Source organism: Schistocerca piceifrons, chromosome 5, assembly GCF_021461385.2.
Source record: "Schistocerca piceifrons isolate TAMUIC-IGC-003096 chromosome 5, iqSchPice1.1, whole genome shotgun sequence".
In the NCBI taxonomy this organism is placed as follows: domain Eukaryota; kingdom Metazoa; phylum Arthropoda; class Insecta; order Orthoptera; family Acrididae; genus Schistocerca; species Schistocerca piceifrons.
Window position 1 is genome coordinate 688,804,914 of NC_060142.1, and position 27,944 is coordinate 688,832,857.

Here is a 27,944-nt window from a genome sequence, read left to right on the forward strand (position 1 = left end):
CCAAACTTTACTGATGCTTTGCCATACACAATAACGACCAGCGGAAATATGCATGCTTGTTCGTTCACAACTCAAATAAGAGAACACTAACTGAGCTTTTGTATGTACTGGCTTGGATACGTACGTGAGACAAAGAGACTCCCTGGTGTAGACTAAATTACTGTGTATGATATTATGAGCTATCCATTCGATAAACAAAAATAATCCTCAACACCATTACTCTACAATGAAAGTCACACCAGGGTGACATCATGACCTTGAGATCGCTTAGAGGGTATTTGTATGTTTAACACGTGCGTGCTATGCCTTCCCTTAGGAGCGATATACCTGTTCTTGTTATCATGCTGCGAATGGCAAGGATACCGAGAATCGGAAACCTGACTCTGTAAAATCTGGGAATAGTAGAATACACATTAGTGTTGCCACAGAGATACCCCCATAGTAAGAACATGCTGAATTACAGTGCACCTGATTAACAGTTATGTAACTTCGCATTTAAACATCTATCAGATGGAATGTATGTCTATGAGATGGTAATACGAGAACGAACACAAAACGTTACGTAATCCTTTTATTATGCAATTAACCTTTTAAGATACCACTGAGGGCATCTCATTATTCATGACTGGTCGATAGCAAAATGTTGATAGTAACTATACAATCAAACCCTCACATGAAACTTCCTGGCAGATTAAAACTGTGTGCCCGACCGAGACTCGAACTCGGGACCTTTGCCTCATTCTGGAAACCCTCACATGTTCCGAATCCATCGAGGACATGTAATTATTGTCCGCCAAACGTAGGAAGACGGAATACATCCACTTCCTAAATTACCACCGATAGTATAACTGTGGTTTTCAGTCCTGTTTTCTATTCTGCACATAAAACAGGTATTTTGAATACATGAAATATCCTAACTTTTATTTAGCTGAAAGTTTCAAAGTTGTATTATTGAGTCTATAGCTTACAGACCGCCCATTATAACAGAATAAACGGCTCGTGGTGGATAATTTTATTTAACGAAATAGTTCAAATTTACGAGCAACTAAAACCATGAACCATTCAAAATTCGAGCCCAGTAATAATTACTGGGTTTAGGAAAATCCTACAAATTGGTATGTATTTACTGAAAGGCTGCTGATAATCTCACCGCTGAGGGCGCATAGGGTTCAAACACACAGACACATTCCTGAACTTACTCTCTACTTCTACTCAGGCTACATTAGATTGTTATTCCATACACAAGTCAGTATTTGAAACAAACGTTAAGGCTGTAAAGTTGTTACCTTAATTTGGTGTGAAATCGGTGCTAATAGACAATAAAAGCGGGTTAAAAGCTGTGAGCTGTCTGAGGAAGTTAACCTTGCATTACTGAGCAACTGTTTCACCAGGCATCCAGTCTAGCTTACCGAATTCCCAACCAGACTAACATTAATTATAATCTTTTAATAGTCATACGACAACCTGTGATATATATATATATATATAAAAGAGAATTTAAATAAATAGAAATAAATCAGTTTATATTTGGAAATTTACTTTAACATTGATCATTGAAATTTCAGCATATTAAACGTGAGTCATAACTAAGCTGGTGCCTCATTTAGGACTGTGAAAATGTGAGTTTGTAATCTTACGGAACACATCAAATAGGGAGCCAAGATTGGGAGACTACATAGAACACTGCATTCATAAAATAACACACAAAGAACGTTGAAACATATGCAAGAGGAAATTAACCACAACCAACCGATTAAATTTTCACCCAAAGAAGTTACGTTCGTAGCGCAATCCTGTCCGTCATGTAATTACCACACACTGATATACTAAATTCATACTGACTCTCTGTGAAATCTTCCCGAAAAGAATAGCTGAGGGCTATGTTGATGCTTTCACCAAATGCTTCACGTGGTCAACTTGGTTTACACAAAGAGTGTAACTCCACAATAATTTTGATGATTAAAATAAATTACATCGAAACGCAATTTACTAAAGAAAAACCTTGAACTGGTTACTATCGTCTTACTATTAACCTGATGGGTCAAACAATTGTATAAGCACGTGGTACTGCTCTCACAAAGTACACCCCACGTGGGTTGAACATAAAGAAAAGTTGCTATATTGAAAAATATTGTCAAGACGAGACGTTATAATCACACAAGCATTCGCATTTAAGATTGATGATCTTAGTTAGAGTTACTGATCAACACGTGGTTCCACTTTACGCACAAAGTAGTGACAAAGCAACTACCGGAAGATATTCTGAACTTCACATGCGAATTCACTGCGGTGCAATTTAAGATAACATTAGATATTTTAGAGATACTGGCGAGCAGATTGATGCCGTATTCCTGGACTTCAGGAAGGCATTTGATACGGTTCCGCACTTACGTTTAGTGAAAAAAATACGAGCTTACGGAATATCGGACCAGGTTTGTGATTGGATTCAGGATTTCCTAGAAGAAAGAACACAACATGTCATTCTTAACGGTTCAAAATCTGCAGATGTAGAGGTAATTTCGAGAGTACCGCAGGGAAGCGTGATAGGACCTTTATTGTTTACAATATACATAAATGACTTAGTTGACAACATCGGTAACTCCGTGAGGCTATTTGCAGATGACACGGTTGTCTACAAGAAAGTAGCAACATCAGAAGACTCGTACGTACTCCAGGAGGACCTGCAGAGGATTAATGCATGGTGCGACAGCTGGCAGCTTTCCCTAAACGTAGATAAATGTAATATAATGCGCATACATAGGGGCAGAAGTCCATTCCAGTACGATTATGCCATAGGTGGTAAATCATTGGAAGCGGTAACGACCGTAAAATACTTAGGAGTTACTATCCGGAGCGATCTGAAGTGGAATGATCACATAAAACAAATAGTGGGAAAAGCAGGCGCCAGGTTGAGATTCATAGGAAGAATTCTAAGAAAATGTGACTCATCGACGAAAGAAGTAGCTTACAAAACGCTTGTTCGTCCGATTCTTGAGTGTTGCTCATCAGTATGGGACCCCTACCAGGTTGGATTAATAGAAGAGATAGACATGATCCAGCGAAAAGCAGCGCGATTCGTCATGGGGACATTTAGTCAGCGCGAGAGCGTTACGGAGATGCTGAACAAGCTCCAGTGGCGGACACTTCAAGAAAGGCGTTACGCAATACGGAGAGGTTTATTATCGAAATTACGAGAGAGCACATTCCGGGAAGAGATGGGCAACATATTACTACCGCCCACATATATCTCGCGTAATGATCACAACGAAAAGATCCGAGAAATTAGAGCAAATACGGAGACTTACAAGCAGTCGTTCTTCCCACGCACAATTCGTGAATGGAACAGGGAAGGGGGGATCAGATAGTGGTACAATAAGTACCCTCCGCCACACACCGTAAGGTGGCTCGCGGAGTATAGATGTAGATGTAGATGTAGAAATATAGGAGATTAAATTTTCAGTTAGGCTGACAACGTGCATTGTTTGTGATTACATTAGCGAATGAAGCTACACAGATGTGGAACTTCAGAAACGCACCCTCTTCCTGTTGTTCTTGTTGTCTTTAGTCCTGAGACTGATTTGATGCAGCTCTCCATGCTAATCTACCTGTGCAACCTTCGTCATCTCCCAGTACTTACTGCAACCTCTATACTTCGGAATCTGCTTAGTGTATTCATCTCTTGGTCTCCCTCTACGATTTTTACCCTCCACGCTGCCCTCCAATGCTAAATGTGTGATCCCTTGATGCCTCAGAACATGTCCTACCAACCGGTCCCTTCTTCTTGTCAAGTTGTGCCACAAACTTCCCTTCTCCCCAATCCTATTCAATACCTCCTCATTAGTTATGTGATCTACCCATCTAATCTTAAGCATTCCGCTGTATCACCACATATCGAAAGCTTCTTTTCTCTTCTTGCCCAAACTATTTATCGTCCATGTTACGTGTCCATACACGGCTACAATCCATACAAATACTTTCAGAAACGACTTGCTGACACTTAAATCTATACTCGATGTAAACAAATTTTTCTTCTTCAGAAACGCTTTCCTTGCCATTGCCAGTCTACATTTTATACCCTCTCTACTTCGACCATCATTAGTTATTTTGCTCCCCAAATAGCAAAACTCCTTTACTATTTTAAGCGTCTCATTTCCTAATCTAATTCCCTCAGCATCACCCGACTTAATTCGACTACACTCCATTATCCCCGTTTTGCTTTTGTTGATGTTCATCTTATATCCTCCTTTCAAGATACGGTCCATTCCGATCAACAGCTCTTCCAAGTCCATCGCTGTCTCTGACAGAATTACAATGTCATCGGCGAACCTCAACGTTTTTATTTTTTCTCCATGGACTTTAATACCTACTCCGAATTTTTCTTTTGTTTCCTTTACTGCTTGCTCAATATACAGATTGAATAACATCGGGGACAAGCTACAACCCTGTCTCACTCACTTCCCAACCGCTACTTCCCTTTCATGCCCCTCGACTCTTATAACTGATATCTGGTTTCTGTACAAATTGTAAATAGCCTTTCGCTCCATGTATTTTACCCCTGCCACCTTTAGAATTTGAAAGAGAGTATTCCAGTCAACATTGTCAAAAGCTTTGTCTAAGTCTACAAATGCTAGAAATATAGGTTTGCCTTTCCTTAATGTATTTTCTAAGATAAGTCGTAGGGTCAGTATTGCCTCACGTGTTCCAAAAATTCTTCGGAATCCAAACTGTCATTCGCCGAGGTCGGTTTCTACCAATTTTTCCACTCGTCTGTAATGAATTCGCGTTAGTATTTTGCAGCTGTGACTTATTAAACTGATACTTCGGTAATTGTCACATCTGTCAACACCTGCTTTCCTTGGGATTGGAATTATTATATTCTTCTTGAAGTCTGAGGGTATTTTGCCTGTCTCACACATCTTGCTCACCAGATGGTAGAGTTTGGTCAGGAATGGCTCTGCCCAAGCCGTCAGTAGTTCCAAGGGAATGTTGTCTACTCCCAGGGCCTTGTTTCGACTCAGGTCTTTCAGTGCTCTGTCAAACTCTTCACGCAGTATCTCCCATTTCATCTTCAACTACATCCTTTTCCATATCCATAATATTGTCCTCAAGTACATCGCCCTTGTATAGACCCTCTATATACTCCTTCCACCTTGCTGCTTCCCTTCTTTGCTTAGAACTGGGTTTCCATCTGAGCCCTTGATATTCATACAAGTGGCTCTCTTTTCTCCAAAGGTCTCTTTAATTTTCCTGTAGAGCAGTATCTGTCTTACCCCTTGTGAGATAAGCCTTTCCATCCTTACATTTGTCTCCCAGCCATCCCTTCTTAGCCATTTTGTACTTCCTGTCGATCTCATTTTTGAGACGTTTGTATTCCCTTTTGCCTGCTTCATTTACTGCGTTTTTATATTTTCTCCTTTCATCAATTAAATTCAATATTTCATCTGTTCCCCAAGGATTTCTACTGGCCCTCGTATTTTTACCCACTTGATCCTCTGCTGCCTTCACTACTTCATCCCTCAGAGCTACCCTTTCTTCTTCTACTGTATTTCTTTCCCCCAATCCTGTCAATTGTTCCCTTATGCTCTCCCTGAAACTCTGTACAACCTCTGGTTTAGTCAGTTTATCCAGGTCCCATCTCCTTAAATTCCCACCTTTTTGCAGTTTCTTCAGTTTTAATCTACAGTTCATAACGAATAGATTGTGGTCAGAGTCTACATCTGCCCCTGGAAATGTCTTACAATTTAAAACCTGGTTCCTAAATCTCTGTCTTACCATTATATAATCAATCTGATACCTTCTAGTATCGCCAGGATTCATCCATGTATACAACCTTCTTTTACGTTTCTTGAACCAAGTGTTAGCTATGATTAAGTTATGCTCTGTGAAAAATTCTACCAGACGGCTTCCTCTTCCATTTCTCTTCCCCAATCCATATTCACCCACTATGTTTCCTTCTCTCCCTTTTCTTCTCTCGCATTCCAGTCACCCACGACTATTAAATTTTCGTCTCCCTTCACTACCTGAATAATTTCTTTTATCTCATCATACATTTCATCAATTTCTTCATCATATGCAGAGCTAGTTGGCATATAAACTTGTACTACTGTAGTAGGCATGGGCTTCGTGCCTATCTTGGCCACAATAATGCGTTTACTATCCTGTTGGTAGTAGCTTACCTGCACTCCTATTTTTAATAATTCATTATTAAACCTACTCTACATTACCCCTATTTGATTTTGTATTTATAATCCTGTATTCACCTGACCCAAAGTTTTGTTCGTCCTGCCTCCGAACTTCACTAATTCTCACTCTATCTAGCTTAAACCTATCCATTTCCCTTTTTAAATTTTCTAACCTACCTGCCCGATTAAGGGATCTGACATTCCTCGCTCCGATCCGTAGAACGTCAGTTTTGTTTCTCCTGGTAACGACGTCCTCACCCTTGTACCTACAAAAGCTCCTCAACAATTTTTGGGATCGTTAAGTATTCTAATTGAAATGTTTCGCATATTAAGAATTTATTGTAGAGAAACGAGACATTTTTTCAATCAGAAAAATTAGACTATAGAATTATGGTTCTAGATTCTAGAAAGGATTACATGTCAACTGTGTAACAGGGCAAGACGTTGATCATGTTGACCCCAGCAGCAGCAGGGTTAGACGCATGATAAACGGCTCACTTCAGTGCCCGTCATATCAGCTCAGCACCTTCTCAACTTTTGGCAGCAAAATGTTGTAGCAGCATATTGCCTCGCCTAGCCGCAAGCTACAAACTCTGGTTTGGAGAGGTAATGGAACAACATTGCTCCCGTTTTTAGAGGAATGGTATTACTTCTGGAAAGTTACTCTCTATTTTTCGATTTGTGTGCACTACTTCTAGTTACTGTTACGCTAGCCCACTCTAGTTTACAATGTACAATGATGTAACAGCTGTTTATTCGCAGATCGTAGCGCATTTGACAGTTAAATTGTTGACGAGGAGTTCAGAACAGTGTGTAGTCTTTTTGCCATAAATAGCTGTAGGGTGCACGGTCGCGAAGCAAAATCAAGATCGTACTCCAAGTTCAAACACCTGCTACCGTTACTTTGTGGTGATAATTTCTGCATTATTGTTGCATAGTCTCTAGTAGTTAGTCCGCACTAGTACAGCCTTTCGCCGCTGCAGTCATTTCGTCTAAAGAGATTGGGTTCAAAGGTACTGTTCAGATGGGTCAAGTTTGGGCACGTAGTATATCTAAAGGTTCTCAGGCCAGTGAAGTAGCGGATGTGGTATGTGTGGAATTGTATCCTGTGATATGGTTGCTGAGAAATGAAAAGTTGGTTTCGATATATCAAAAGTTCTACCGTTGATTAGTACATCGTTACCTTAGAACTCCAACTATTTTGTACCGCTAGGTCACCGGTACTGGCAACAATTCGTGATAACCACCAGTGAAATGTACACAGAATATACCCATTGCGGATTCACTTTCTCGAAATATGGCTATGATACTACGATGTTTCGCAGGCTGCCTTCCACTCCTGTTCTTCTAACGAGTAATAATTTTTCCACCCCACTTGTTTATGTGGAGGTCTGGATCACCTTCGACGATGTTACACGTCACTATTCATCTGCAGTATTTTGACTTCACAGGTAGTAGATTACGATAAGTCAATCCTAACCTGCGCAGTATTATTTACTAGGAAACAAGTATCTTCTCAGCTGCTCCATTAAGGGGCTCCGGAAAGGCTCAAAACCATGAAAAGTTCAATTTTTACTTTTTTGCGTTTTCTGAATCTACAGACTATTACCTTTTAATAGATATATAATTTATTCAATTCCGAAGACTACAACTATTTTTAAATTTTTTTTGAAATGTGTTCTACATGGGCGTGACCCACTGTGGCGCTGTTAAACTGCTGTCAAATGGTGTTATTATTAACGTCCGTGTTCATCAGGTACATTTTAGTGATGTGAGATAAAGTATGTGTTGTGGCTAACCTGTGATGTTTCAATATATATCGCTGGTGTGATTGTCGATTGTTTCATGTTTATTTACTCTGTCGTTATCTCGAAAATATTCGTAATTAATTCTGTTTCTTGAGTCTCTGTTTTGTTGAAGTATAATAATGAGTAAAAGTAAAGTTATTAGAAATCCTCTGAAGGCTTTTAAGAAAAGGAGAAATGTTGGAAAGCCAAAGGTATGTGTTATTACTGTAAACAATAAAGACGATAACCAAGTGAGTGAACCTAACCTCTCAAGTACACCTGCCCATAGCAGTCAAAGTGGGAAAGAAAATACTTCACAGAAGAAGCTTGGTTCAATGAGTGAAAACTATGAATGTTTTATGGGCGAATCGGATGTGAATGAAATATTTGATATGTCGGTTCTCAAAGGAATCTTTTCAAACTGTGTAAGATGTATTCATTGTAGTGAAGTTGGTCTGGAACTCTCCATAATAAAGCACGTAGGACTTGCTAGTGAAATACAACTGAAATGTGATAAGTGTTCATACATGACCACCGTTTGGAACAGTGTTTCAGTAACTGCAACTGAAGAAAATGGTAGCAAAATCTACGAACACAACAAGGAGCGATGCTTGCTTTAGACAAGAAACGCCTTCGGGCTGCAGACAGGGCTGTAAAGAGTCTAGAAATACAAGCAAGAGTAAACAGGAGGAGGAACAAGAGGAAGCTGGAGGAGGAATTTGCAGAGGATGAAGATAATCCATCCTATGGACCTGGAATGCACTAAAAAGTTAATCCAATCTTTGTCACTCTATTCCCAAAACTATTATTTTCTCATACTAATTACATGTTTTCTAAGGATCTTCCAAACATATTTGTTTCAAACTTTCAGTAAATGTTACACAGTACCCTCTGAATAATTTAACACAGCTTTTTTCCTAAAAACTGTATATTTTTGAATATATAAATAAAAAATTGCAAAAAAATGTTGTGGATTTTCATTAAAATTGAAACAAAATCATCTTTAATAACTGAACTAAAATTTTGTAAAATCCCTGTGTTAAGTTGTAGCCCATATTCCGATAAATAATCTGCAAAAAGTTCAACTTCCTACCTCAAATACTTTGTGAGGAAAGATGTAATTTATATGCGTTATTTTAACATTGCAAGTATAGTGCGTTCCGGAGCCCCTTAACAAAACAAATCAAAACCTAATTAATTATACTAACAAGAGAAATAAACAATATTTCTGGCAATATATTCGGAAAACAAAATGCACCTCTGGCAAAATACTGATTAAACACTCCATCAGTCACCAGTTACTTCGATAATCATCTATCTTTTAAGAATACAGACACTGGCCTCTCCAGTTGCAACTCAGAGATTCCAAATGTGCGGAAAATCATGTAAATCTCTTACTAAGTATCGCAAAAAATTGCTTTAAAGGCACTAAACCATAAATCGCCTAAGTACCCATCAGTGTGCGGATAAGAATAAAATCATTATGATCACCAAAGTGTCTACAAAGTAACTAAAAATAAATAACACTCCAAAAATTAATCACAAAAAATGAACACATGAAATACGATATGGAGCCTCAAGATTAATATATTAATACAAGAAAAAAAACCGACATAAGTTAACAAATCCCTTCATAAGGACTGCACTCGGTCCCTCCACAGCATTTCATCTAAGCGTAATACAATTTCAGTCCCCAAACCAAAGAAAAGCTTCATTTCCTTCATCTTTCGTTTACTTGTAAACGCACTAAACACTAGCATTCCAGTGATAGCATGGCAAATTAATCCAAGTGAAGAACATATACGATTCGCCAAAATAACCACCGCTACGTAAATAGTCACACACTATCAGTCAAAATATCACAGCAGTTTCCTTTATAGTTTGTACAATATTCACACAATTTCGTTTCGGTGGTGCCTGACGCACTGAATATACCTTTAAAACACCACCTGAAAATAGTACTGCGTTCGTGACCTCACCCTAAGTGGTGCCGTGCACGTATTTTCCGCACGTGCGGCTCGTTTCTCCTTCACCTTTCTTCCACTCTCCTCCCTCCGTCTTTGGGAGTCCCAGAAGTATGGACGGCAATGAAGGTGGTGGGTCCCTAAAAGGACGCATGCTTCAGACTTGCACGACGATCGTACGCGAGGCCAACTGCAGTTTGACACGGCGGAGGAAACTTCAGCGTGGATCTCTTTTCGGCCTGGTGCATACCGGGCTCTTTCTATGATCGTTCAGTGAAGAGAGGACACGTTTTTTAAACTTCCTTTAAAGTCATTTATGTTTTCCCTTATCACAAAAGTGTGGTCATAAAGATAGGAAATTCTCATTAACATCTTGGGTGTTATGATTTCGGATGCTTTATGCTTTGTTATTTCAGTATTGTATTTTAATCCGTATAGAGAACACACGATAACGCTGTAGGCGTTATGCAAAAATCAAAATTTTTAAACCATTTTTAATATGAAAGCTGTTTTAATTTTAATATTTTTACGAAGCTAAATCCTCTTCAGTGTTCTATACATATACAGCATAATGTGCAGAAACATATCTTTATAAATCGGGTGTATCAGTATTGCTAGAATTCGCTTCGTACATACACAGGGCATTCTTCAACGCTGCAGATGTTTGCACCAATTAAATTTCTTACAAATTATTAATGTAAAGCGAAAGCATGCGGTTGTGTTTTTAGTGTATGACACTGAACTGACAGTTTATTTGCGTCAGGTCAGTCCGTAACTACAACACATGGTTTGCTACATAATTTATGTACTGTCACAAGTATCAAAACTAATCTTACGGTTTGTAAACATAGGATTAGAATCCAGTTGTAATTTATTTCATTGTCTAACAGGTCTCAATAGGTGCATGCGATCTTGGTCGATACTGGTATATTTGAAATAACCAGTAGTGGTCTGCCGACTGAAGAATAAGACAATTTAGTATTAATAAGAACTGCGGATGCTGTCTGGTGTCCAGTGACCCAGTATAACGTGATTTGAGAGTGGAGCGCTTGGGCTTTTCTGTAGTGAGGGGGCTGTGTTGATTCAAAATTTCCGTATTGATTCCCTTCATTCCTTAGTTTTGTATCTTCACAATTCCAGCTGTTAAATCTGGAATCGCAACGTGCTTGGGAGGAGACCGGATACCTGGCCCCATAGCTCGGTGCCGATGGTACGCGTCGTCGGTGGCGGGAATATGGCGCCTGTCAAAACGCTTCTGAAACAGGAAACAATCTTGTTCTGTACCAGAGACTTGGATAACTTATATGCTAGGTTACAAAGATTGTCTGCTATTATCAGTGTAACTAGCTACCAGAATGGGCTCCGAAAAATTCTGTCAATAAAAAAAAAAAATGGTTCAAATGGATCTGAGCACTATGGGACTTAACATCTATGGTCATCAGTCCCCTAGAACTTAGACCTACTTAAACCTAACTAACCTAAGGACATCACACAACACCCAGCCATCACGAGGCAGAGAAAATCCCTGACCCCGCCGGGAATTGAACCCTGGAACCCGGGCGTGGGATGCGAGAACGCTACCGCACGACCACGAGCTGCGGGCTTCTGTCAATAATATAATATATTAAGCAGCTTCGTAAGCTCCCTAAACTACATACTAGTAGAGGTAGGGGTTTAATGTGGAGACTCAGTTTGTTTTTGCTGTACAAAAGAAATGTTTACTTCTCTTTCAGCTTCAAAAATTAGCCACAGCTAATTCATAATGTTTTAGCGACTAATGTAATATTATGAAACATAGAAACTAAATATGTTAAAAATTAAAAAAAAAATTCTGCTTGCACAACAACTCATTAATTTTTCAAGAAGTGTGGGTAATGTGTAAACGCCTTAAAATTGTAGGAAACTGATTACTTCAAACGAAAACTATTAAAAATGTTAGAAACTATGTTATTTCATATTAAATTTAAATTAAACAATAATATTTTTAAACGTAACTGTAATAGAAAAATGCTTCATAAGCGAAGTTCACTTGCAAAAATCGGGTATGTAAGTATCTCCTTCATTTCCGGCACACAAAGAGTGTTTGTACTCCTCACACTCTACAAACTTACTCCACAATTCTCCCCGAACGTCTTTGGAAAACGCTCCTTCACAAAAAATGCGAATGGCAACTTCTTCAGTAGGTTTTTCTTCCCCAACTGGGAGATCCAAATCTGACTTGCCTGAAAAGACAGTAGGTGCATTGGGATCTTCATCAGAATCCTCAGATAACTTATGCCGTTTTGCATGGTTTTCTAGAAGGAGCATCACGTTTTTTCTTGATTTTGGCAGGTGCCTTAGGAAGCTTCTGTTTACCCTTCCGTAAGGAGTCTTCAATGCGTGTTTTATAAGGCGAAGATGTCAAAACAGCTGGTGAACTTGGCTTACGACCTCTGTTGGAAACCTTCCTCTTTAGAGGAGTGATTGGCATGATATCTTGTGGAGACACACACGTGTTTGATGAGGTACTTGACAACTTGGGCTGTGTGTTGTCACAGGTCTGAATGCTTTCTGAGTGTCTTCTTGTCTCAGGTCATTACTTCCAAATGGAGATGCTCTCAGACTTCTGGCCTCATCTAAAGCCGACGTGGCAGCTATAAAGTCGATTTCTGCAAAAACGGTCCTGTCACATGGGAAAATTCCAGTCTCCAGAAACCATTTTGCAGCAATAGAGCCAGTCTGGTACTTTAGGTAGGCTTTCCCAAACAACTCAGATGTGTCATATGGTCCTAAGGGCCGGCTGCTGTGCCGCAACCATAGGTTTTTAAAGTTCCCATAAATGTCTTATCAAGTGCCCGAGTTTTAGAAGAGGTGTGAGGCGGGTTTCTCACGATTGTAACATGGTTCTCCCTAGCACGTTCTATAACATGAATGTTTCTGGCATGACTGTTATGCCCATCAAGAACTAACAGGAGATTCTTTTGAAGGATGTGCCTTAGAAATGAAGTGGTCAAACCAATCGGAGAAGAGCTCAGTTTGATACCAACCTGAAGGATGGCATTTACCAATTGTTCCAGGTGGAGTTCCTTTCAGTAGAGTATCAGCCCAGTTCTTCCATAGGAAGATCATCACTAGTGGTATAAAAGTACCGCCAGTACTCATACAGCATATGACAGTCACCATGGATCCTCGCTCTGCTGATGTGAAGGCACCTACTTGACGTTTACCTTTCAGTCTCGCCCACATTGTACACACAATCAGCACTATAGGAGTGTTTACTGTACTCAGCTTCCGAAAAGGTATACTCCCTAGTGACTCAACTCTTAAATATGTGAACACTAGGTACCAACCTTAAGGGCACCACACAAACAACGCGAGCCACCAAACAAAGATAAAGCAGCAACAATTTCTTCAACTGACTGGCTAGTGGCCACTCCTTCAACTGCACCCAAACTGTTGTCCACACACAGCAATCTTTAAGCCTGTCTAGTCTTAATGATTATAACGTCACTTGAACTAGGGTATTATACACTATGAGATCTTAATTAACGGTTACTAAAACATGATGGCAAAGGCGATGAATATCGTAATGGGGACACCTACCCCTCCAAAACGTGGTTTAGCACCTAATAGTGTTCTCCACGCAACATCAGTATACACTACAACAACACTCAAACTGCATTAGATCACCCGCGGTAATTGTTGAGTACTAAATGTAGCTAACGCTACTACAACAAGTTTTCCTTAATCATTCATAATGAAACCACAGAGCGACCGCTGCGCAGACCAATCAAGCAACTTAATAGTGTAGACAAAAACGAGTGCATTCATTAAAGATGAACAAGGTCGAGCAGCCTATAGCAGCAGATAAAACTGCAATTCAAATTTCCCTCGGATTCCATTCCATCACAGGTCAAGTCGCCGGCACATAGAAACAAGACACCTAGACTCTGAGACGATTTAACCTTACGTGGCACCACCGAGTTTAACAAAAAATGAGGAGGAGGAGATTAGTGTTTAACGTCCCGTCAGAGTTTAACAGACAGTAATGTAGCAACACTTAAAAAAAAAAAAAAAAACAGAAAACTTATGAATGATGTCCTCTAGATGCCACACTGCCTTCACTCGACTGTGTGCACGAATAGGTAACTCCTCTTATAAAGTGGTCAATATGAGTTCTGACTCAATGCCACGACACTAACAAGGGGAGGTCGCCAATTGCGAAATTCAGATTCGATTCATACTGCGCATAATAAAAGCTCATGGCCAGAGGTGTAATGTGGCAAAGCACCAAGATGCACTTCTCAGCCGTTGTCGAGAAAATCGACAGTTAAAAGAAACCGTTGCGGTGAAATACTCTCTACGATTAATAGTTTTCTACAGCGTCGTGGCGCAGCGGTAAGTGCTCGGGTTCGTAATCCGAAAGTCGCCGTATCGAATCTCGCACCATGCAATTTTTTCTATTATTAGCTTTTTGTAATTCATATATATATATATATATATATATATATATATATATATATATATATAAAATTAATGAATTGCTTATGCATGTTGGTGAAGGTGGATCGCTCTCCAATTGTACCGCCTCCATTTTTCCGGTTTTTAACAGGGTGTAACAAAGCTCTCCCGTCCGCACTGATTTTCGACGATGTTATAAGTTGCGCTAGGGACCGCATCTACCTTCTTTCGAAGTTAGCAGGCAACTAAGCTGTTATGCGGCTGCTCGTTTCGGCCCATTCAACAAAAAATGGCTCTGAGCACTATGGGATTTAGCAGCTGAGGTCATCAGTCCCCTAGAACATAGAACTACTTAAACCTGACTAACCTAAGGACATCACACACATCCATGCCCGAGGCAGGATTCGAACCTGCGACCGTAGCGGTCGCTCGGTTCCAGACTGTAGCGCCTAGAACCGCACGGCCACTCCGACCGGCCCCATTCAACATCTGTCCTTCAAGTGTAACGAGCGAGTAACGGAGTTTATATTTCTGTTCGTGGGGTCTCTATTCTAATTCGAACGTTTGACTTACGCTGTACGTATTCGTTTCGGAATATCGTTTCTACGTCTTCCGTTAACTATACGTGGTTAACATTATGAAGACAATTAATAACATTTGTGAAATATAACTTTGTTTGCGGAAAACATAATGATGTTCGAAGTCGCCAGTTGTTCCACGACAAACGACTTTCAACAACTTATTATATGCATAATTTTTGTAACTGATTTCCGGGATATATATATATATATATATATATATATATATATATATATATATATATATATATTTGAATTACAAAAAATAAATACTAAAAAAAAAGTTGCATGGTGCGAGATTCGATCCAGCGACCTTCGGATTACAAATCCGAGCGCTTACCGCTGCGCCACGACGCTGTGGAAATCTGTTAATAGCAGAGAGTATTTCACCGCAACGGTTTCTTTTAACTGTCGATTTTCTCGACATCGGCTGAGAAGTGCATCTTGGTGCTTTGTCACATTACACCTCTGGCCATGAGCTTTTATTGTGCGCAGTATGAATCTAATCTGAATTTCACTATTGGCGGCCTCCCCTTGTAAGCTCTAAAAATACTGCTGACAGAATGAAAGAGAAAACCCGATTTCCAAACCCGTTATCCCGATCTCCAAACCAGTAATTTCAACTGCTCAGGAGCGCGCACAGAGCCATAACCTATGCAAAACTCCTCAACGCTGGCCCTCAATTCCATATCACAGGAAACCATGCCTCAATAATCACCATCAAACTCTGAGCCAAAACACACCAAGCAAACCCACCTATTTGGAAAGCACTGAATTGTAAACCCCATCAATCTGCTCCAAGCAACAGACTATCGAAAGGCTGCGACAACAATACCTATTTAGGTGCCCTCACGTATCACCGACAGTAGGCAGAATCAAACTATCGCCCATCTACCGACCGCAACCAAGATTTCCGGTGAGCTCCGTACTGTTGAACGCCGCTGGAGCAAGCACCCCGCTCGGTACCGTGGGGCGCAGTTCGCGGCACCAGGTGCAAAGTGACGCCAGCCCCAGAGAGAGTGCGCTGCTGCGTCACGTGCTCGAAATTTTGCGTTTTCAAACTTCCGAATATGAGAAGCAATCGGCAAAACGGTGACAAATACAGGGTGTCCAGAAAAGGACTACCTGATTTCAAAATTAAGTATCTCGAACACAAAGATTGATAGAGGAATGCAGTAAATTGTGAAAGCTGTAAGAAGTTTATACAGCAGTTTGAAATAATAGTTACAAAAGCTGCTAACAGATGGCGCTGTAATCGCCATATGTAATGCCTAGTATAAATAGTGATCCGAAGCCCAGAGCGATCAGTTCCACTATTGAAACGTGAAAGGAGGTTAGCGTACCGAAGGAAGAGATTAAAACCATGTACTCCATTGAACAACGCGTTTTTCTAGTGCTAGAGTACCACAGGTTAGAAGAGAGTCCTACGGCAACAAGGCGAAGATTTAAAGCACGATTTAATGTTCCAAAAGGACCCAATGCGAAAACCATTCGTACGCTCTTCGCAAAATTTCAACGAACAGGCAGCGTAATTGATGATCTAGTGGGGCATGTTGGCCGCAAGCAAACCGCAGTTACGCCTGAAAATATCGCCACAGTTTTTGGAATTATTCAGCGAAATCCAATGTCATCCGTCCGTAGAATTGCATCTGAGACTGGTTTGAAGCGTTCCAGCACGCATAAAATACTGAGAAAGAGCCTACACATGTTTCCATTCAAAATTCAAACGCACCAGGCCATACCCGTACGAGCTGTGCAACAAAGTGTTGCCTTTGCTAATCAGATGCTCACAATGACTGATAAGGAAGGATTTGATGTTGGCTTCATCTGGCTTACAGATGAAGCACACTTCCACCTGAATGGATACGTGAATAAGCAGAACTGGCGAATTTGGGGTTCCGCTTGTGCCACGTAAGGTTAAATCGTCTCAGAGTCTAGGTGCCTTGTTTCTATGTGCCGGCGACTGGACCTGTGATGGAATGAAATCCGAGGGAAATGAAGAGAAACCCATGTATTCTCCTAAAGTTGCTGTGTGGGCTGCAGTATGCAGCAGAGGCATTATTGGCCCTTTTTTCATTCGAGAAACGGTCACTGGTGCACGTTACGTTGCAATTTTGGAACAATTTGTCGCCACACAGCAAGCGTTAGAGGATCGACCAGGTACTGAATGGTTTATGCAAGATGGAGCCCGACCACATCGGACCGAACAAGTGTTTCGCTTTCTTGAGGAATACTTCGGGAATCGAGTCATTGCTTTGGAATATCCCAAATTTACTGGTGCAGGCATGGATTGGCCTCAATATTCGCCGGATTTGACTGCCTGTGACTTTTTTTGTGGGGCATAGTGAAAGACATGGTCTACCCGAAGCATCCCGCCACGCTGGACGAGCTTGAATCAGCGATCTCTGTGGCATGTGAATCAATTTCGGTTGAGACGCTACGAAATGTGATGGCGAATTTCATTCTTCGTTTGCGCCACCTCTGTAGTGCCAGTGGTGAACACTATGAAAGCATTGTGATGTGATTGTTTGCAAAGATTGTTTTCATACGATTATTTCACTAATGTATGCTGATATGAGCTGTACAGCGTACAGCGCCATCTGTTAGCAGCTTTTGTAACTATTATGTCAAACTACTGTATAAACTTCTTACAGCTTTCACAATAAACATACTGTTGACTGCATTCCTCTAACGATCTTTTTTTTTTCGAGATATTTAATTTTGAAATCAGGGAGTCCTTTTCTGGACACCCTGTATGTGCCACTTTGGTATGCATTTGCTTCTACACTCTTATTCTCAGTGTTTAACCCTGTTATGTCTGTTACATTTCGGCTGAAGACAGTCTCTTCGTATGCGATCTAAATAACACAATTGTAGCAATTGAAGTAAGTGAAACAGACATTTCTCCCTTAGCGCCCAGTTGCTCCTGCGTCTGTTTCTCACAAATCCGTTCCTGCATCCACGGCTGCATCCAATTGCACAGGAAAATCGTATGTACACTTTTCTCTGTACATCGGATGGGGAACCCCGTAACTACGTCTGTGCCGTCTGCTCTACTTCCTGCAGGACCCTATTTGTGTCGTTACTGACCATTAATTGATAGGTATTAACATTAATTTTCTGTATCCTATCCACGAAACTTTCGACAGGTTCTTCTGCTTGTGTGATACCCCATTTAACTGCTCGCGATGGAATCTATACCATGTGGAATGAAGAGCACGCGGAAATGAGTTGAATAAATTTTAAGTGCTGAAACAGACTGTCAAAGGGGGATTGGATAACTGTTATTCCATGAGCAGAAACATGTATCAGTTAAGTAACGAATACGAACCACTATTTGCACAGAATGGCTTATTACAGCTTTCGATATACCACCCTTGGTATTACAAGTAACTTTTAAACGTCAAAAATGACAGTGTATGAAGGCAAATGTGGACTGTGAGAAAACTAGAAGAGAAATGGGGTGTAAGCACTATAAATATTTCTATATTAATGTGTTGAAATATCTTTACCTTAGGTCCCGGAACAGCTATAAATTCATAGAAATCTGGAATCATGACTCGATCATCGGCATAAGTTTCTGTCAAACATTAAATGTTATTGGTACACTAATCTTCATGTAAATGTACTTTCGAGGTAAAATTCTCTAACGAACGGATTCATTCGATGGTTTTTGTCATCCCAATGTTATTCTGTGGATTTTTGCAGTACTTTTACTATTTACAAACACTTATATCTCTAGTGAATATACATAATTACAGTAGTAGTTGTGTCTTATGGTCTTGTGGTATAGCGTGTGCCTGGAAACGAAAGGTCGCAGGATCGGACCCGGTCAGTCCACAGAATGTTTCGGTTTCCCTGTAAGCTAATCTTCAGTGATACGAAGATTGGCCAGGAACGACACGTGGTTCTCATCAGACGTTCAACAGTGGGTCTGCTTCCCCCGGTACAGCTACTGCGGTACGTTAGGAACGTGTAAGATACGTAACTCATGAGTGAAGACTGATAGGCTAACCACTTCAGATATACTTATTTGTTTAATGAGAAATCCGTAATATCAAGATGCGCTGTCAACTTCTTACGTGTTTCTACCTTACGCAGGCAAGCCTACAACACGCAGCAAAAGCCAACAAGTCTGACGCTCGTCATATAAGCTTATAATAGTGTGTCTGAAGCCAACTTTGACTCAAATGCTAAACTTAATGAAGTCTCAGAAGTCTTATAACGTTACTGCGGTGAACATTGACTCTCGTCACATTTCCGTAGCAAAAACTGGGTTGATAGTAAACGTCACGCTCCCAGTTCACGAGCCGTAGGTAACAACAACGAGCTAGGCAGATGTCATAAATCGTGGTTGGGGTGTTAAACTGTCAGCTCGGTGGTTAACGTCACAGAAGTGGCGGGCGTATTCCTGCCGTGAGGCAAGTTTTTCTGGTGCTACTTTCAGATCAAAAGGTTGGCACGTTAGAGAAAATTCGTGGTGACCTCAAAGCAGTCAGAAAACTAATAACTCAAAAAGAAAATTCACCTACTACCTACATGTCAATTCGAATGCAGAGAAAATAGCGGTTTCTTTGCACAGGATTGGTGCACAGCTTTCGCTCGGAGTTGGACCAATGGAAAGCGATTGATTTTGCAAGAAAGCTCTTGACCAAGGCTCAGTGCAGATATTCTCCATTGCTGAAGGAGGCACTTGCCTTATTGTGTGAAAACATTGCACCAGTATCTTCGTGGAAGGATGTTTTACTTAGTGACAGATCACAAGCCACTGATACCAATTTTCAGTCCTTCCAGGCTAGTGTCCCCATGCGCAACGTAGACGCTGTACTTTTAATCTCATTCCAACGCAGACAACATCTCCCCTCTACCAGTTTGCAACGACACGACGTTTGACTCATTTGAAGGCTCTTATTACCATATTGGCTTGTGGACACCAGTCTACAAGCTTTGCCGCATTACAGCCACACCATATGGCCACGTATTGTCAATGCAGTTTGTAATCCAGTGGTTGGCCGACACATAGCGGTTCAGCATGGCTTGTTTACGTAAAAGGGTTCCCTGCCATTCTGCTTCCATCAGGATGCGATTGGTCACGTATGTTAGTACCACAATCTCTACATAAGGAACATCGAGACCATTGTGGCATAGTGCGTAAAAAGTAGTTCGCCGGACACCACCGCACATGGGTCGGAATGGACTAACAGTTTGGAGGGCTGACCTCTTATTGTGTAGCATGTACGCAGCACCTGAGTGCTCCACCTCAACGGTTCTTGGCCTAAGCCAAGCGTTCCTTATCTGAGACTACAGAATGATTTGGCAGGTTCATTTTGGAACAGCCACTGAGTAGGTGCGGTTCACGCATATAGCAAATTACCATTAGTTGTTTATATGGAATATCATAAAATTCTCGCACCAGTTTTCTGATTTAAAGGTCCGCAGTTTAAGTCCGCAGACGTGAAAGAATTTTGTGATACCAGTGATATATAACATGTGACAAAGGCACAGTTCCACCGCAAACTAATGGGAACATTTAAGTAGCAAATGGACAAATGCGGTTCCTTTCCTACACAGGAGCAAGCTCTTGTGATCTTCCTGTTCATAATGTTCACAAAAACGCAACAGCAAGTCGCCTGACAAATTGTTGCAGGGACCCAGACACAGAGCACTGCAGCACCCACCATAGCGTAGAGCACTTAATTTAATGTCAGTGATAATTTTCAAATAGTTCAAATGGCTCTCAGCACTATGGGACTTAACATCTGAGGTCATCAGTCCCCTTGAACATAGAACTATTTGAACCTAACTAACCTAAGAACATCACACACATCCATGCCGAGGCAGGATTCGAACCTGCGACCGTAGCCGTCGCGCGGTTCCTTAGCTCTTTTCAGAGTCTTTGGCAGAAACAAACGCTGGATACAGGACATCGTCATTCGGGTCTTGGACTGCTCTCTTGTACAGGGTTCGTGCCGGCCACACAGGTGGAATGAAAATCAGTTGCGCTCCTGATGACCGCGTGTTCCTGTCACAGATGAAAATCTATGGCACCTGCAGCCACAGCCGCGTTCACCTTCCTCAGGTCCCACACGGCAGGGTCTGGATGGGTAGCCCATGGGCGTCGTCATGGTGTGGCCACCGATATTACGTAGTCAGCAGCTCCCGGCAACGGAGATCTGATCCTCTCTGCGGGCCTCCATAGGTCACCAGTCACCGTTGCTTAGTCATCAGCGCCAGAAAGTGCTCCGTCCCTGAGCGCAGATGTGCACTCTATGTCCTGTTTCTCAGGTAATGTTTCCAGTCATTCAGTCATTCACTACGCGATAGTTTGTGTGTGGGCAGGAACTGCTTCCTCAGTAATACCTGGGTCCATACAACCACCCCCTCCCCCTCCGTCACTTTAAAAGTGACGCCCGTACACATCATCGGTAAGGTGGCTTCGACAGAAGAAATTGGTTACATTCGCTGTGCACACCACGCCAGGCGTATCACTACATAGTATCTTGGTTGACACCAGAAACATCCAATACTGAAGCTAGAGGCAACCACAGAGCAACCGGCGACCGCCAACCGTTGGCAGTTATACTGACTCAACCTCCTTGGCTGTCTACATCTACATCTACATTTATAATCCGCAAGCCACCGAACGGTGTATGGCGGAGGGCACTTTACGTTCCACTGTCATTACCTCCCTTTCCTGTTCCAGTAGCGTATGGTTCGCGGGAAGAACGACTGTCTGAAAGCCTCCGTGCGCGCTCGAATCTCTTACTTTTACATTCGTGATCTCCTCGGGAGGTATAAGTAGGGGGAAGCAATATATTCGATACCTCATCCAGAAACGCACCCGCTCGAAACCTGGACAGCAAGCTACACCGCGATGCAGAGCGCCTCTCTTGCAGAGTCTGCCACTTGAGTTTGTTAAACATCTCCGTAACGCTATCACGGTTACCAAATAATCCTGTGACGAAACGCGCCGCTCTTCTTTGGATCTTCTCTATCTCCTCCGTCAACCCGATCTGCTACGGATCCCACACTGATGAGCAATACTCAAGTATAGGTCGAACGAGTGTTTTGTAAGCCACCTCCTTTGTTGATGGACTACATTTTCTAAGCACTCTCCCAATGAATCACAACCTGGTACCCGCCTTACCAACAATTAATTTTATATGATTATTCCACTTCAAATCGTTCCGCACGCATACTCCCAGATATTTTACAGAAGTAACTGCTACCAGTGATTGTTCCCCTATCATATAATCATACAATAATGGATCCTTCTTTCTATGTATTCGCAATACATTACATTTGTCTATGTTAAGGGTCAGTTGCCAATCCCTGCACCAAGTGCCTATCAGCTGCAGATCTTCCTGCATGTCGCTACAATTTTCTAATGTTGCAACTTCTCTGTATACTACAGCATCATCCGCGAAAAGCCGCATGGAACTTCCGACACTATCTACTAGGTCATTTATATATGTTGTGAAAAGCAATGGTCCCATAACACTCCCCTGTGGCACGTCAGAGGTTACTTTAACGTCTGTAGACGTCTCTCCATTGATAACAACATGCTGTGTTCTGTTTGCTAAAAACTCTTCAATCCAGCCACACAGCTGGTCTGATATTCCGTAGGCTCTTACTTTGTTTATCAGGCGACAGTGCGGAACTGTATCGAACGCCTTCCGGAAGTCAAGGAAAACAGCATCTACCTGGGAGCCTGTATCTAATATTTTTTGGGTCTCATGAACAAATAAAGCGAGTTGAGTCTCACACGATCGCTGTTTCCGGAATCCATGTTGATTCCTACATAGTAGATTCTGGGTTTCCAAAAACGACATGATACTCGAGCAAAAAACATGTTCTAAAATTCTACAATAGATCGACATCAGAGATATAGGTCTATACTTTTGCGCATCCGCTCGACGACCCTTCTTGAAGACTGGGACTACCTGTGCTCTTTTCCAATCATTTGGAACCTTCCGTTCCTCTAGAGACTTGCGGTACACGGCTGTTAGAAGGGGGGCAAGTTCTTTCGAGTACTCTGTGTAGAATCGAATTGGTATCCCGTCAGGTCCAGTGGACTTTCCTCTGTTGAGTGATTCCAGTTGCTTTTCTATTCCTTGGACACTTATTTCGACGTCAGCCATTTTTTCGATTGTGCGAGGATTTAGAGAAGGAACTGCAGTGCGGTCTTCCTCTGTGAAACAGCTTTGGAAAAAGGTGTTTAGTATTTCTGCTTTACGGGTGTCAGCCTCTGTTTCAATGCCATCATCATCCCGGAGTGTCTGGATATGCTGTTTCGAGCCACTTACTGATTTAACGTAAGACCAGAACTTCCTAGGATTTTCTGTCAAGTCGGTACATAGAATTTTACTTTCGAATTCACTGAACGCTTCACGCATAGCCCTTCTTACGCTAACTTTGACATCGTTTAGCTTCTGTTTGTCTGAGAGGTTTTGGCTGCGTTTAAATTTGGAGTCAAGCTCTCTTTGCTTTCGCAGTAGTTTCCTAACTTTGTTGTTGTACCACGGTTGGTTTTTCCAGTCCCTCACAGTTTTACTCGGCACGTACCTGTCTAAAACGCATTTTACGATTGCCTTGAACTTTTTCCATAAACACTCAACATTGTCAGTGTCGGAACAGAAATTTTCGTTTTGATCTGTTAGGTAGTCTGAAATCTGCCTTCTATTACTCTTGCTAAACAGATAAACCTTCCTCCCTTTTTTTATATTCCTATTAACTTCCATATTCAGGGATGCTGCAACGGCCTAATGATCACTGATTCCCTGTTCTGCACACACAGAGTCGAAAAGTTCGGGTCTGTTTGTTATCAGTAGGTCCAAGATGTTATCTCCACGAGTCGGTTCTCTGTTTAATTGCTCGAGGTAATTTTCGGATAGTGCACTCAGTATAATGTCACTCGATGCTCTGTCCCTACCACCCGTCCTAAACATCTGAGTGTCCCAGTCTATATCTGGTAAATTGAAATCTCCACCTAAGACTATAACATGCTGAGAAAATTTATGTGAAGTGTATTCCAAACTTTCTCTCAGTTGTTCTGCCACTAATGGTGCTGAGTAGGGAGGTCGGTAAAAGGAGCCAATTATTAACCTAGCTAATCACAGGAACTATCCACTTCTACTTCACTACAGGATAAACTAACAGCGACGAACACTCCACCACCGGTTGCATGCAATCTATCCTTTCTAAACACCGTCTGTACCCTTGTACAAATTTCGGCAGAATTTATCTCTGGCTTCAGCCAGCTTTCTGTACGTATAAATATTTCAGCTTCGGTGTTTTCTATCAGCGCTTGAAGTTCCGTTACTTTACCAACGCAGCTTCGACAGTTTACAATTACAATACCGGTTGCTGCTTGGTCCCCGCGTGTCCTGACTTTGCCCCGCATCCGTTGTCACAGACAGCGTCATTCTAGTAGTGTGTAGGATGCCACCACAATCCACCATGAGCACCTTCTGGACCGTGAACAACTCATGCGAGTACACAGCCTCTCTCTATTAGTGTCTACACTATAATCGACAGGGCTATGGAAGATGACTCTCTGAACTGCGCTTGGGATCTGACTGCATATGTATTCGGTGACCAGTAAAGTAAACACTTTTTTCATAACAGCTCTTGAGTCTATTTCCGCTTTCTGCCTTTAGAATTCACGCATCACTACTGCATAGAAGATTCATTGTTGATTTAATTTGGCTTCATTTATTATTCGCTTTAAATTGTAGTGTTTTACTTGTATTTGCGTGAGCTACCTACCTTGGTTTTAGACCATGCTTTGTCTACAGCAGCAAAGTCCTTCTGATGTGTGAAGCAAGCGAAATGATGCGTTGCGACATATGCATGTTACATATGAAGCCTCAGTGAATTGAAGTAGACACCTATGAGAGCCATAAGTTTAGTATTTGTTTTGTGTGCTCTAGTCCCCTAAAACATGTTAGCATAATGTGACATACAAATTAAACAGTGAACAAGACCCCTTCCCATTCAGATGTGCTTGCAAGTACAAAGTAAGGTAAAAAGTATCTCTATACACCTACGCAATGCGCAGCTGACCATTTCTTAGCACGAGCTGCGGACCTACCGGTATAGAAGAAGACTGGGAATGTTAACAGTAGAAATGAGGTAATCGCATAAAGGATTGTCCAGGAGAACTTAGTTAGTTCGAATGTGGTAAGTAAACTCATACAAAAATTCCGTCACTTGCATGGGGACCCTTCTAATGCTGCCCAAGTCGACCGTTGGTGATACGATTGTGAAATGGAAAGACGAAATAACAACCATGGCTAAACCAAGACCAGACTGACCTCATATACTGGCGACCAGGAACTGTCAACCATTACGGAGGGCGGTTGTAGAAAAATTCCATGAAATAAGCTGTGGAAATCACCTGATAGTTCAAAACTAGTACCAGCAGTACATCCAGCACATTAACTGTACACAGGGAGCTAAGAAGAAGGGTGTACAGTGATCGAGCAGCTCCTCATATGACACACACATCTGTAGGCGGATTCCCGAAGGGGCTACAACTGGATATGTCAAGAAAGGTTCGTCTGGAATTGCATTGAGTGAATAAACGAGCACTACATCGTCATTAGAGGAAAGTGAGTCATTGGCTAGGTCAGGTGAACATCGGACATTGACATTGTTTAGAACGGATATAAATTGTTTTCGGTCTTACAAATCGGGCAGTGTACAAAGAGATGGCAGACATCAACATTGTAGGTATTGTAATAAATTTGGTTATTGGATCGGCAATGCCTTAACAGAAATCAACAGCAATGGAATTTTCAGATGCAGGGTAAGTCTTACGGGCAGCAGTTAAACCGCGCATGGGGCATGGTGTCAACTGTGCCACGCTCACAGTAAGAGTTACCGCATGTAATAAAGCAGTGGGATACTTTTCTTCTGACCGGCTATGTGGGGATAAATTATGCAAAATGTGTTGATTACCGGTTCTCAGGCATCGTTTGCTAGTAAGCAATTAGTGCCAATAGCCCTCAGGTGCACTACGCTGGAAGTTAAGTGGCTTAGGTGGAGGGTTTGTAAATTCGCTCGGTGCTGGAGTGTTCAAGTTCTGAGTGCCGAAGATCAACTTCCTAATGGATGCAGATGATGTTCTCGTGGTCATTAGATGCAGATCTTGTTCCCGTGGTTAGGACGTTATTGTCAGACTCAATTTTCTGGTTCCACATAGCGCCGTAGTTGACCTGGAACTTCATAAGCTAGAACTGGATGGAACTTCGGTTCAGCTAGGCTTAGCAGTCGGAATACCTTCACCTTCGAAAAGTCCGCACCACGGCCAGGGAAAACCAGTTAAACTACGTTAAAGGTACCTTAACGTCAAATCGTGGAGTCGTGTACCGAAAAGTACAGGAAATGTAGCCTCGATTGATGTTGGTACTGACCTCCATTGAACTCGTTGTGTATCTGTGAACCTTTGACAGGTAACGAAGTACGAGATGCTGTTAGTTGTTTTAAAGACACAGGATGCCCCACATTCGGGTGGTAGACGGCATGATGGCAGTAGCGGTCAGTATTGATAATTTGTCCCCGAAAAAGTATGGTTGTCGCGGGGTACCCTGGTCCCGAATTGAGAAGTGTTAGGTGAGGATGAACTACACTGATTTTACACCAAATTGCACAATGCCAGGAGGGTCTGTAGACTGGCTAGCGCTAAGAAGTAAGGTAGCACATCTTGAATAACAGGACAGATCATTACCGGAAAAACTGTTTAATTCTTCATAGGGTCAGTTACCCACAACACCCCTTGTTCAGTACCAAATTTCTACTCGAAATAAAACACCCGTCTACACACCACAGTATTGACTTCCAAGGCACTTACAGCCAATTTAGAAAGAGTTTACAGATCAGTATCTTGCAAATGGCACCATACAACCTTGTTACACTCCATGGACTGCTCCCGTGTACACTAAGTTAAAAAATGGTTCAAATGGTTCTGACCACTATGGGACTTAACATCTGAGGTCATCAGTGCCCTAGAACTTAGAACTACTTAAACCTAACTAACTTAAGGACATCACACACATCCATGCCCGAGGCAGGATTCGAACCTGCGACCGTAGCAGTCGCGCGGTTCCAGACTCAAGCGCCTAGAACCGCTCAGCCACCCCGGCCGGCGTAACTGTAAGTAAAAGCTCACAAGTTCGCGGTGAGGCACATGCTTTCTGTTGTTACTACTGGTTCCTCAACCAGAAAACAATGTCCGATGCACATCCTACAATTTTTTATTTTGAGTCATCAGTCTTCTCTGACTTGTTTGATGCTGCCTGCCACGAATTTCTCTCATGTGCCAACGTCTTCATCTCAGAGTAGCACTTGCTACATACGCCCTCAATTGTTTGCTAGATGTATTACACTTTCTGTCTTCCTGTACAATTTCTGCCCTCTACAGCTCCCTCTGTTACCATGAAAATCATTCCCTGATGTCTTAACACATGTCCTATCATCCTGACCGTTCTCCTTGTCAATGTTTTTCACATATTCCTTTCCTCTCCGTTTCTGCGCAGAACCTCCTCATTCCTTACCTTACCAATCCACCTAATTTTCAGCATTCGTCTGTAGCACCACATCTCAGATGCTCCGATTCCCTCCTGTTCCTGTTTTCCCACAGTCCACGTTTTACTACCAGACCTACATTCTCAGAGATTTCCTCCTCAAATTAAGGCCTATGTTTGTTTAATACTAGTAGACTTCTCCTGGCCTGGAATGCCCTTTGTGCCAGTGCATCTCCTTCTGATGCCCTGGTTGTTCTGTCCGTCATTGGTTATTTTGCTGCCTAGGTAGCAGAATTCCTTAACTTCATCTACTTCGTGATCATAAGCCCTGATGTTACGTTTCTCTCTGTTCTCATTTTTGCTACTTCTCATTACCTTCGTCTTTCTTCAATTTTCTTTCAGTCCATACCCAGTACTCATTGTTCATTCCATTCAGGAGATTCTGTAATTCTTCACTTTCACTCAG